Source organism: Ictidomys tridecemlineatus, chromosome 4 (assembly GCF_052094955.1).
Source record: "Ictidomys tridecemlineatus isolate mIctTri1 chromosome 4, mIctTri1.hap1, whole genome shotgun sequence".
Lineage (NCBI taxonomy): Eukaryota > Metazoa > Chordata > Mammalia > Rodentia > Sciuridae > Ictidomys > Ictidomys tridecemlineatus.
Window position 1 is genome coordinate 130,702,753 of NC_135480.1, and position 12,906 is coordinate 130,715,658.

The 12,906-nt window shown below is 33.2% G+C and overlaps 1 long non-coding RNA gene across 1 annotated transcript in view; it reads right to left on the reverse strand.

The window, feature by feature from the left end:
* The window catches only part of LOC144376874 (uncharacterized), a 256,260-nt gene that overhangs the window by 140,270 nt on the left and 103,084 nt on the right, over positions 1–12,906 (reverse strand). The window lies entirely within an intron of this gene.

The window sequence follows — 12,906 nt, forward strand, 5'->3', positions numbered from 1 at the left end:
CATAAGCCTTTGAAAAGAGATTTGTCCTTGAACCTTTATCTGCTGCCAGTACTGGATCATAGAACTTGTTGCTGATTTTGACTTTGGGTTCAAGTTAACTGTACCACTGGTGTATGTTTAATGCCTTGTGCATAGTTTTTATTTAAGTCCTTAGTCCATGTGGCTCAATCACCTAGAACCTAAAGTGAGAGCATGCTTACAAGAGAGAATTCATAGCTTGGAAAATCTGAGACCACAGCAGTGATCTGTGTAGGTATTCCTGTGTTGGCTGACAGTATTCCAGGATTGCTCTGACTGGCAAGAGTTCCTGAACTAGTTGTCACTTCTTGCCATTCTTAGTGATATTTTCCCTCCTGCCTACCATTGGTTAATACTTGTCTTGAGTTGAAAATGGTTTCTATTTATACCTGTAAATATATTCATTATGTAAGGTATTTTTGTACTCAATTATTTCAGAAATGACAACCAATTTTTGGTTTTGTACTGTTATGTGAGAACATTAGGCCCCAGCAACATTTCATGTAGTAAGGAAAAATAAAGTGCTACTATACAAATAAATTAATAAATTCCAAGTCCAGTAACACTTACTTTATCCTCCGGTTTAGTATGAAACCCTACCCCTGATGTTGCCTGCTGTTTTCTAGCCCAGAGAACCTCTTCTACAGAGAACAAATTTCTAGACCACAGCTCATGTGGAAGAAGAAACTGCTGTATCCTAGATATTTTTCCAAATGATCCTCTTGTTTTAAAAATTCTACCTTCACCTCCCACATTCAGTTACCTGGCATCACCATTGCCTGAGAATGTTAGAAATTCTTTGGAGTAAATCAGATTTTTCCCCCTATCTCTATTGACAGTTTAAGATTTCATTTTCCATGTTTGCTATATTGGAACACTTTATCTATCCACATTTACTAGTTAAAATTTTGTTGCTATTTTATTGCTTTGACTCTGTAGGTTTCTGTTTTAAAATATTATTGATCTTTTATTAGAGAATTAGTAAGAAGTACAAATAAACCCACTACCTTTAATTGGCAGTCTCTATAACTAGTTGACTATATAACTTTGTAATGAAATTGGATTTTATTAAACTTCCCTTGTTAAAGTCAAGAAGAATCTAAGTCTTTATTTATTTTTTTAAACTTTCAATTGTGATAGAATATTTTTTTTCTTCTATATGGGGGAAAATCTATGTTAATGTTAATAGCGGCCCTGCTGTCTAATAAAATTTGCATATTTTCCAAGTTTACTGAATTAATAAATACCTTGTGAAATGTTGACCCCTCTTTAACTTTCTTTATAAAACCAATAACAGGGAAACTCAACTATTCCTTTATAGTAGAAGTGATAAGAATTAGTTTGTTTTTGCTAGTAAGAACTCACCTATTACAGAGTATTATTTTCATTATAAACTCAGAACAACTATAGATGTTCAGTAGCAGTTCATCTTCTTAGGGGAGCTTGTGAGACAGATATTATTTGAGAAGAAAATACTTTGACAAATGCTACCACTTTGCTTACTTTGTTTCTCTGAATGGCTTCCTTGGGCCACTGCATTTTTGAAGATGAACATGAGGAGATTCTATTTTCTCCTGAAGTGTCACTGCTTACAACTTCCCAGTGGCATTAAGTCATATTATAGCTTGCTATAGGTCCACAGGTAAACATGCAAAAAGAAAGAAAAGAAAGAAACTGGGTGGATTTTCTGCTGAATTGAAATTTATGAAGCATCTTAAAGCTAGATAACTTCCAAGTTCATGCTAGGTTGGTTTTTGTTGTTTTATTTAGTGCTTATTTTCCTCCTGATCCATACTCTGCACATCTTGTTTACCAACATCTCAAGTGTGGTTTCACATAACCATCAAAATTTACAGTAAATTAGAAAGGTAATGTTTCCAAGAAGATTTAAAATTACTGGTAGTAAAAAATAATGACCACAACCCATATTGGACCCTCTGGAGAAGGTTGAGGTTTGCTTTTCCTGAAATGGTCAATTTTAGATTGCAATTCAGGCTGCTTCTTGAGTGATGAGTGAGTTAAGGAGAAGGACTTAACAAGCCCATATGTTTCAAGTTCTGCAATTTCTTCTTTCTGATATAGATCCCTCATGTTTTCAGCAGAGTTATTTTTATGTTTTCTTTTTCCTAAGCATTATAAAATGCAAAACACTATAATGGTTGTTTGGTCATTTTTATTGTTATTTATAATTAAACACTTGTTATAATAAACCTGCTGTTATGTGAAGGCAATTTGAGATGTCATGACAACTTTAGATATTTAAGGATCTCAGTGTCAAAGACATAAAGTCTCTCAAATCCCCTCTGTTTTCTTTAAGAAATAAACACTCCCTCTACTTCTGATATAGAGTCAAAAGAGGGTCACACACTGCCTTGGGTTAAAAGGTATCAAGTTTTAAGTGGCTGCCAGTTATTTGTTAATTTGTAGTCAGTCCAGAGAAAGAAAGAAAACAAGTTTGGGGTGAGAGCTGTAGTTCAGATTTGCCAGCTTCCCAGATGAATGCTCTTATTTGAATTAAAATATTGGCTGTACCAGTTTGAGTCAAGAGAGACTTCTTTCTCCATAATTCTGTACAGTGTATAAAGAACAAACCTCAAAGCATTTCAGTGGGCACATATTTGGTTGTTGAAGCACTTTATCTTGCAAGGCACATTAAAAGAGAAATAAAATCCTTATTGCATTTAGACAAGGCACCTTCCCATCTGAATACAATATAACCACAAGGAAGAAACTACTTACAGGTGAAACTCAAAAACTTTTACTGTTAGGTGAGCATGGACTTATTTAAGTAGTGTTCCTCCATGATTTATAAAGTGAATTGACTCTTTGACAAACTATAAGACTGAGCACAAAATTAAAGTGAAATACCTCTTTGAATTTGTACCTTCCATTCAATAAGTTAAATTAATAAAAAATAAATCTATCCTTTAGTTTTCCTTATAATAAAACCTATTCATGCTATTTAAAACTTTAATAAAAAAAGAAAATGTACAACTCAATTTTTTCCATACCCCTCTCATAAATATTGTTTTTCTACAATTTTTTTTGTGTAAAATGACACAAGACTAATTGTTCCTAAATATCTGATACAAGATTTGCTTTAGTGAGGATTCAAAATGTATCAAACTTACCCCCTAAACTCATTCTAAAATTAAAAAAAAGTCCAGACATAAATTATGAGCAGAGTTTAGCTTAATTAGATGCACATGTCCAGCTTTGTGCTCTGTCCACATCCTAGGAGTATTTCCAGCTTTGGATTTAAGAACTATTAAAGTTACAAACATGAAATGAAAATTTAGACTTGCTTTAATATTGGAGTGGGATAGGACAGCTCCCCTAGACACAGAAATTTTCTCCAAATGTTTCCAAACTACCAGGTGTTTCTCATATGCCCATTGGGTGGGAAGCAGGAATACAGTGTTGAAATGGTGGCTCCTAGACTTGGTTCCCAATACCTCAGTAAGCATACTGAAAGGAGGAAAAGGTTTGATCCAAACTAGAAGCTGTGCTCAGTTTTTCTGGGATCTATCTCTGGAAACTCACATACAATTTTTTTTTTCTCCTGCCAGTAGATATAATCAGTTGAGACCAGCATCAGAAGAAAACCTCATTCAGGGCCTTTAAACCAATAAGAATGAGAAATAATTATGCACAAATTCTGCCCTCTATCTTTCAGCAATGCTTTATGAGCCCAGTGATGTACAGCATTAACCTTCAAGGGACTCAAGGCAGAGCACATAGGAATGTTGAAAAGGTCAGACCCTCCACCATAATTACTACCAAAAATTCAGAGGATACGTTCAGTGTTAAAATTTCCCAATTATTCACACTTATAAAAACATCTAACAGCATTAAAGAGGAAAATGACTTTCTCTCCCAGTTTTTACTTAATTGGGCAATACTAGCTGTGCTTGTTAGCAAATAGATTATACTCATTGCATCCGTGTTTGCCATGAATTCTAAGTACAACTGTGATAACAAGGGATTTTATTTGTTTTGAGTGTTATAAAAGCCTATACATTTTTTTGAGGGCACACAAACTGAAGCCCAAGAAAAAAGGTTTGGTGACCACCTGGATTTTCTATACAGATATATATGTTCATTCATTGAAGTTTCGTTTTATTAAACTTGTCCTATTTCTCATTTAGAAGACCTCTCATTTTACAAGACTCTCTAATACTAAAGTCTCTCCTTTCTCATAGTCTGGTGCTCTCAAGAAACTGAACTTGTTTCTGCACAGTGCTGTAAAACCATACCCAAGGTTTAATATTAGACTATATTTTTCACATACTCAATACACAAGCAGTGGGGGATGCAGTTTATATAACTAATATTCAAGGAATGGCAGGAAGAAAATCCGTTACGCCTCTGGATCCTTGTGGATCATAGTATAGGTTAAAATATGAGTGACTTAGTCTAAGATTTTATAGTTACCACAACCTGTGAGGCAATTTGGAATTTTCCAATGGTGGGAGGGGCAAGTAGGGAAAATACACATATTTCTATTATAATGTAAAGAACTAGGTAGGTGCAATAGGGCACAGCTGTAATCTCAGAAACTCCAGAGGCTGAGGCAGGAGAATGACAAGTTTGAGTCCAGCCTTAGCAATTTAGTGAGATCCCATCTAAAAATAAAAAAGTTAAAAGGGTCAAGGATGTGACTCAGAGGCAGAGCACCCTGGGTGCAATCTCTAGTACTGAAAAAAAAATTCCAGATGAAGATAATTCCAGACTTATATTCCTATAAGTCTGCCCTGTGAAGTTTTCCAGTTACTAGAATTACTGGAATTGTCCAGTAAGCCATTTATTCAGTAATTCTTCTAAATAACGATTATCAACCCTTTTCTCTGTCCATGGCATTCTACAATGTTATAAGAAATAAATAGGTATCTATCCATATATATAAATGAATATAAAAACACATTTCTTTGTTATGAAAGCAAAACATTATTTACATTCATACATGTATATTAGAAGGCAAATATTATATATTATATAATATATATAATATCTATGGATATATGTGCACACACACACATACAATCCATTGGAAAGGATCATACCCATCATACTCTATCCTACAAAACAAAATAGAACCACCATGACACTGTTATATAAAAAAAGTATAAGGGGACTCTAGGATGTACATTAAAAATTTCCATTTACGGTATTCAAGGGTGCTTCCTAGAGAAGATAAAATTTTGGCTGAATATAAATTTGAAAGGTAGAAGCTGGTATGGAAAGAGTTAATGAGTGAAACCCGGCAATGGAGTACAAATTCACATTCCCCTCAGAGTTCTCCTGTTCTTCCCTTACAGTGATCACCAACTGGACCAGGCACATAAAATGCTGCCATGGCTGTCATCTCTAAAAAACATTACAATTTCTATCTGCAAAGGTAAGAAAGCAGAATTATAGTACTTGCTATTTATAAAATATAAGGGCAATTCTTATCAGATTGGTGCTACAAGAAGAAAAATTTAATATTTGTAATGTTTATATAGAGATTTATCTCTGAGACGCTCCTCTCATATACATTATTTCTTGGTATAATCTAATATTTGCTAGGAATCTTCCTCATGTTCAATACTTTTTAGAACTGTAATAAATAATCCAATTCAATTTAAAAAATAATAATGTTTTCCTCCAAATTCTAATAATCCTGTGATACGATCTGTCCCCAGTTGTGGCTACATGTAGTAATTTCCTTTCTTTTTCAATTTCTTTGTCAAATTCTTTTTTTAGTCCCATTAATTTTTTTATATGTGGTCTTTTGGTTCAAGGGGTCACAGGAGGTTGGTCAGGTTCTTTAGAATGCATAGCTTTGTGATATCTTTTCAATTTATTTATTTAATATTCCAGATATTACTCTTCTAAAACATTACGTACAACTAATGAACATCATTGCAGACTGGGTCACATGTTTCATTTTTACATTTAAATTTAATTGTAATAAATCCTATGTAGGAGTATTTTACCTGGTAGTAGGAAAGATGTGGGGGAGGCAGTGTTGCCCACATGTATTACAGCTTTTTGGGATAGTAAACCTCTTTTCTTAAGTAAACTCCCTTTTTAAGCAGATTAGCCCTTCTTTTGAAGTAAACATTTCATTTCCATGAGCATTTTAATTTATGATTTGGGAGTTGACTTTAGTAGTCATAATAGCTGGATTTTGCTGTTAATCTTTCGTAAGTCTGGAAGGAAATATCTAAATATTTAATAAAGGCTTATGTTTTTCTTATTAATGAATATGCAATACACCATTCCTCAACTTCTCCCTCCCAGGAAACATCCTAATTACCTTTTAAGAAGTTGACCCTATACCACTTTATATATGGTCTGGAGGCGAGGTATTACCAGACAAAACTTCCATGATGGCCCCTTTCTCATGAAAGTTATAGCTAGAGGATGAACATTGACCCAAACATGTACAATCAGATCTAGAACCTTGGGTGTGATGCAAGGACAAAAGAGTAGGTGGTCAGATCACTGGAGCATCAGTAGTGCTGATGATGGTGGTAGTGACAGCATCAATGAAAACAGCAGTGCCAATGACAGCATCTCACTAAAGGCACAAGGAATATGAACTTATCTTTTGTTCTGGTTGGGTAACCCTCCTTGTTTCCTTAGTACTTTAAAAATATGGTTCCCTGGCTTTTGACTAAATCTGTGTTTCTAGTATATATCTTATATCTCCCTTAAAATTTCTTTTTCTTTTTCTTTTTTTTTTTTTGTTGAGGTTCTTTTATTTATTTATTTATTTATTTATTTATTTATTTCATACATGACAATAGTGGAATGCATTACATTCATAATTATCCATTCATAGCATAATTTCTCATAACTATGTATATAAAGTATGTTCATGGCAAATTATGCCATTATACATGAGCTCTCTTATTACAATTCTTAATACACCTTTATACCACAATTTAAAATTTCAAGCTTTTAATTTAAAATATCCCAAAGATAGTTTGGGTGGTTTGCAACCAACAACCTGAATGAATTTAGAGAGTTTCATTATGAAAACAAATTCACATTAAACAGAATTAATACCAAGTTATTGTTGAGTGCTAGAAAAATTAAAATCTATACTTGTTGGAAGTAAAATATAAAGCACAACCTACTTTCAATTATTTCATCTAAAATAAAGCTGTTAAAGTGACTATAAAATATATATTTGTTTTGTATCTGTGTTATTTTTCTTGTTTATGTAATTCTGCTGTAGTAGGTGAAAGAATTCCTCATTTAAAAGGAAATGCACAATGAAATTATTAAGAGTAAAAAGCAACTTAAAGGGTTCATTTTAAAATTATAGATAAATGAGTTAGACAAGAATAAAAGAAGAAGGGAACAGAGCAAAGTGGGGAGGACAGAAAGAAGCAAAGAGCAAATGTAAAATAAAAACATGTAAAAATATAAGGTGAGGGATAAACCAGTATCTGAGACTTCTTTGCATTATTCTTGCAAATTTTCTATAATTTTTATATATTGTCAAAAAAACCTGTGTTTTACAGGTTTATCTAAGCCATTCTCCATTTCTCTCATAATTGAAGAAACATCTCTGAGAAGTTAAGCAAGTTGCCCAATATCACATTACTTCAAAGTGGTAAAGGCTCTCTCCAAGGAGGGTCTGAGAACAATGCAGAGATTGTACAGAAGAGGGTCTAGTTGATGCTCTAGCTAAAGAGATAAAAAGGATTAGGCACAATTCCTCAGAGAAAAGTAGAAAAAGATTTAACTGAGGAAGACGGATTCATTATGGAGAGACAAGGTCTTGGGAATTCTACAAAGAGTGATGGAACAAGAGGAGAATAGACGGAAGAGTCTCAAGGAGAGAACAGCTGAGACAGATCCCAAGGCATACAGTACTTGTAATGTAAACATTTACTTGTTAGGTAAGTTGGCTCAATGGTTGTCCTGTATCATATGTATGTCCTGAATCCTATATAAGCCACAGATGCCTATGTCACAACATTCGTAGACACAAGGTCATAATATAGATTTATAATACTAACTAGTTATTATATTACATTATTATATATTAATATATTATTATATTACTAGTTATTATCTATTTCCTCATAAGTAAAATAAGGATAACAGATCTTTGGGAGTTCTAGTGAAGATTAAGTGGCTAATTATGGTAAAGTACTTAGAATACTGTTAAGCATACACTAAATGTAGAATTATATGTTAGCAATTAACTTTGAGGAAAGAATGTGGATATATGCTGATCTTGTTTCTCCTAAGTTTACCACTTTGATTTAAAATGTACAATTATATATCCTTATGTATGAACAGAAGAGTAAGCAATAAGTACTGGGGATTTTGATAAAACCAAAGAGTTCCAGAAAAGACATGAACTAAAACCCTACTTTCAAGAATTGATCAGTTCTAATGGGCACACACAATGACCAGTGAGTTTGTTGAAAGATGGGTTGACCAAAAACTCAGTAAAAAACTTGAATATGCACAGCTTAATTTCTTATCTCCTGGGATACACTGGCTCCAATTGGCCTTATTAATCGTGGCAATAATGAGTTATTCTGAAATAAATGGACTAATGTGGCTGAGCCTTTGTTTCAATCAGATTCTAGGATTCTGAGTATTCAATGGTGGATAAAAATGCTTCATGGCATTTACATTCTAATTATAGAGGCATATAATCAATAAGTAGTAATGTAATATGGTTATAATAATGTGTTAGTATGTTGTGTAGTAATAAGTTCAATTAGGAATGATATGAGAGGGTTAAAGAAATAAAAAATTTAAAAAGGGTAGTTTTGTAGACAAAGCAGAGATGTTTATCTGCAGATGGGACATTTGAGCTGAAAAAAAGTGAAGGGTAAGCTATGAGAGGTTCTCCTGGAAGAATATTCCAGAAGAAGAAACAGGAAGTGGGCATAACTTTAGTATGTTTGTGGAAGACAAGAAAACCATGTGTCCCCCGGACAATAAGGAAGGCGAATAGGCTTGAGAATAGGTTGGACAGATGGGCAGGGGACAGATTACATAAATCTGCTCTAAGGAGTTCTGCTTTTATTCTTGCTGTAAATAGAAGAAACAGAACCTGATTTCTATTTTCAAAAGATCATTGATCTGGATAATGTGTGACTACTTGACTATGGAGATGCAAGATGGAAAACAGGCCAGGTTAAAGATTATGTCATGGAGGCTTGGACAAGGTGGCTAAGACAGTGTAAAAAGGGATTGGAACAAGGAAATGCTTGGAAGTACCACTAAAGGATTGGATAAGAAACATGAATGAAAGCATGGACTAAAAAAAAATCTTAATATTTTTAGCTTGAACAAATAGTTGAACAATTATCTCCTTTTCTGAGATAATGAGCACTGAAAGAGGAAGAAATATTTCATTATAGAAATCATGACTTCTACTTATGCTTGATTTGATTTACATCCTAAATATCTAGGTAAAACTTGCAAAGAACAGCTATGATATAAAAGTCTGGAATAACAGATCAGTCAAGACTGCTCTAAAGCAGATGGGACTCTTAACTATGCTTTGCACTTCTTTCAATTGTGGAGTCAACTTTTATCAGTTCTAGCAATTTTTTTCATAGCAGTTGATTTTACATGAAGCCAATGAAGCTTAAATTTTAGGGTCCTTTACTTCCTTTAGTTGGATGGGTGATTTCAAGATTCCTGCAAGCTGACCCCAAAATGCTCATGTATACAGTAAATTTTCAAAATAAGATCTTTTAATCACAACTGGTTTCAATGTTTGTTTATCTCCACTACAGTTTTCCTTCCTTTACAGCTCCTTAGGGCTAGGTGGCACTGGAGAAACTGAAGGCATTTGGGGGATCTGTCTTATGGTAAATTGATGCCTAATTTGGATTCAGTAAGATATATTTATATAGTTTGCAATTCTAAGGATATTATTAATAACCATATAGCCTTCTCAGTATAGCCAAATGCCCTATAGCCTGCAAGCCTACTTAGTTGTCATTATGATGTGAAGGTTCATGATCCAACAAAAACCTGTAATGTGACACTATAACCAGAACATTGGTTATAAACTGATGAGAGCCATCAGTTCAAGGAAAATTTGAAATATTTTATATCTGAAGACAATATAAAATACTCTGAAATATTTTATATTGTCTTCAGATCTCACAAATCCAAATCTGCCACTTGACTCTTCATATGTTACCTCATACATAATTATCTCTATTTTCTTATTCTGAGATTTCAATTACAAATTCATTAGGACTTCACATATAATCTTTCATTTGTCTTAAACTCTCTTTCATATTTTCATTTCTTTGACTCAGTGCTTTGGTATATTTTTCTACAGATAAATCTTGCAATTTATATTTTTTTCTCTTTACCTTTGTGTAATCAATTGTTTAGCCAATCCACTGATTTTTTTTAAACTTAATTTGTTAAAAAAAATTTATTTGTGGAAATTCTGCCAGTTTCAACTTTTCTGGTCATCCTTATAGAGTCTTGTTACTTGTTCATTTTTAAAATTGCATTTAATTCAGTTAAATATCTCAAACACAGCTACATTTTATTTTGCATCTGATCATTTCACTATGTGAAGTCCTTCTACGTCTCTATCTGGCATGTTGTTTCTATCGACTACCTCTCATAGTGGCCTTTATTTTGTGTTTGATGATCTTGATTGTGAGTTGACATTTTGTCGATTTTAAAGAATGAGACTCCTGAGGGCTTAACCTGAAGATGTCATCTTCCAAGCAGGGTTTGTTTTTGTTTTCTTCCAAGATCCAAGGATACTGTCCAAAGAGTTCTTTAGCTCTTTCCAAGGATCCTGATTTAACATCAGACTACCAGGTCAGCATTTAGGTTAATCTCTTTGAACTTTCATCTCATTAGGTATTTTCTGTTTGTATATTATTGGAGTTATTGGCCTCTGGAATTTTCATTTAGTTCCTGGAATCCTAAAAATACATCATAACATCTGTTTGGATCCAGGATCTGATTGAATTAAAATAGAAGGGCCTTTCAGGATATGTAGCACAGAATATCCTGCAGGAGTCTTTCAGAATAGTGCTTTCTCTACTATGTTTAAAGTGATTGTTTAATATAAAAAAAATAGTGTATTTCTTGTTATTTGGAGACTATTTAATAAAAACTCATACAAATACATAACCAAAGGCCAATAAAACTAAAAAAGAATTTAGAAGTAATTTGTTCAATGTCTCTAATGCTTTATTTAATCCCTTAACATCTCAATGTAACCTTTTTGACCACAAGTTTATCAATGTATCATTAAGAGTAACTGGTATTACAAAGAATATTCATACTGCAACAACAAATTGGACTTTGTTTTATATTATATTTTAAAAATTATATCAAATGTATCACAATTTAGACATTTTTCTTAGAAATAATTTCATGTAAGTATTCATTCTGGTATCATTTGTTTAGAATGACATTTGCCTTTAGTGGATATGTATAGATTTAAAAATAATTAAGAGTCAGGAGCTCTAGTTCTCTACCCACATATTCTTAAAAGAATGTTATTTAGATCACATGAAATAGTTTTATGAAAAGTTTAATTCTTTAAATAAATTTAATCTGTAAGAAAATACTAAAGATACAGTTGCTGAAATTTGTGAATCATTGACCTCTACTCGCATCTAAGAGTTATAGTCTTCTGAATGAAATACATGCAAAGTGAAGTATTCATAAATCATTTCCACTGATATGTCACTAGGCCATATTAATCCATTATCATGGCATTACAAGTGAGAACTTGTGTCCCTCTGTCTGCATATCTTTACATTTAGCATACATGAAACTCAAAGGCAGTCCTTTCTTTGTATTTCAAAGAAAGTATGAATAGATGGATCATAAGAGATAATCCTTTATACTTGCTCAAGCTTTGTAGCAACGCTACCTTTATTAGAAGTCACTTTGCATCAAAAACTTTTCCAGGACAGTCCAAAAATCAAGCATTGAAAAAGTTAAAAATAAATGCCTTATAACTGAAATGTGTTATATTTTCAAATATCTTGTTAGAAATTTACTTCAAAAATAGAAGAATTTGGCTGCTAAGGACATAAATTTTGTTGTTCCTTTCACCCTTTTAACCAGTGTGATTTTGGATAGCAGATGTCACAGAAAATATTTTTCCACTAAAGAAAATTACAATATTAAAAATTAATTTTTCAGCTGGGAGAAGAGGCATATGACTATAATTCCAGTGGCTTGGGAAGTTGAAGCAGGCCAATCACGAGTTCAAAGCCAGCCTCAGCAAAAGCAAGGCTCTAAGCAACTCAGTGAGACCCTGTCTCTAAATAAAATACAAAACAGAGCTGGGGATGTGGCTCAGTGAATAATGCAGCAAGGTTCAGAGGTGGTGCGTTTAGGCAATGATTGAATCATGGGGGCTCTGATTTCATCCATGAAATAATCCATTGGTAGCTAAATGGATTACTAGAAAGCTGGAATCTAGTTGGAAGTCCCTTACTCTCTGCTGTCTGTCTGCTATGAGTCAACAGCTTTCCTTGGTCATGCCTTTCTTACATGAGGTTTCTGCCTTGGAGCTAGCCAAGCATGGACTAGATCATCTGAAACTGTGAGCCAAAATAAATCTTTCTTCCTCTAAGTTATTCTTGTAAGGTGTTTTGATCACAGAAACAAAAAGTTGACTAACACGCATTACTAACCAGCCCTTTACAGAAAAAAATTTGCTGATACCTAATTTAGTTAATCTGGAAGTGCTGTTTTCATTATATAACTTTTAACACTACAGACTTTTAATAAATACTTAAAAGTAAGAAATATATTTGGAATTTATCGCATTTTTCTCAACTGAGTACAAGGTAAGCATCCCTAATGTGAAAGCCTGAAATTAAAAATTCAAAAGCTTTTGAGCACTGACATGATGCCACA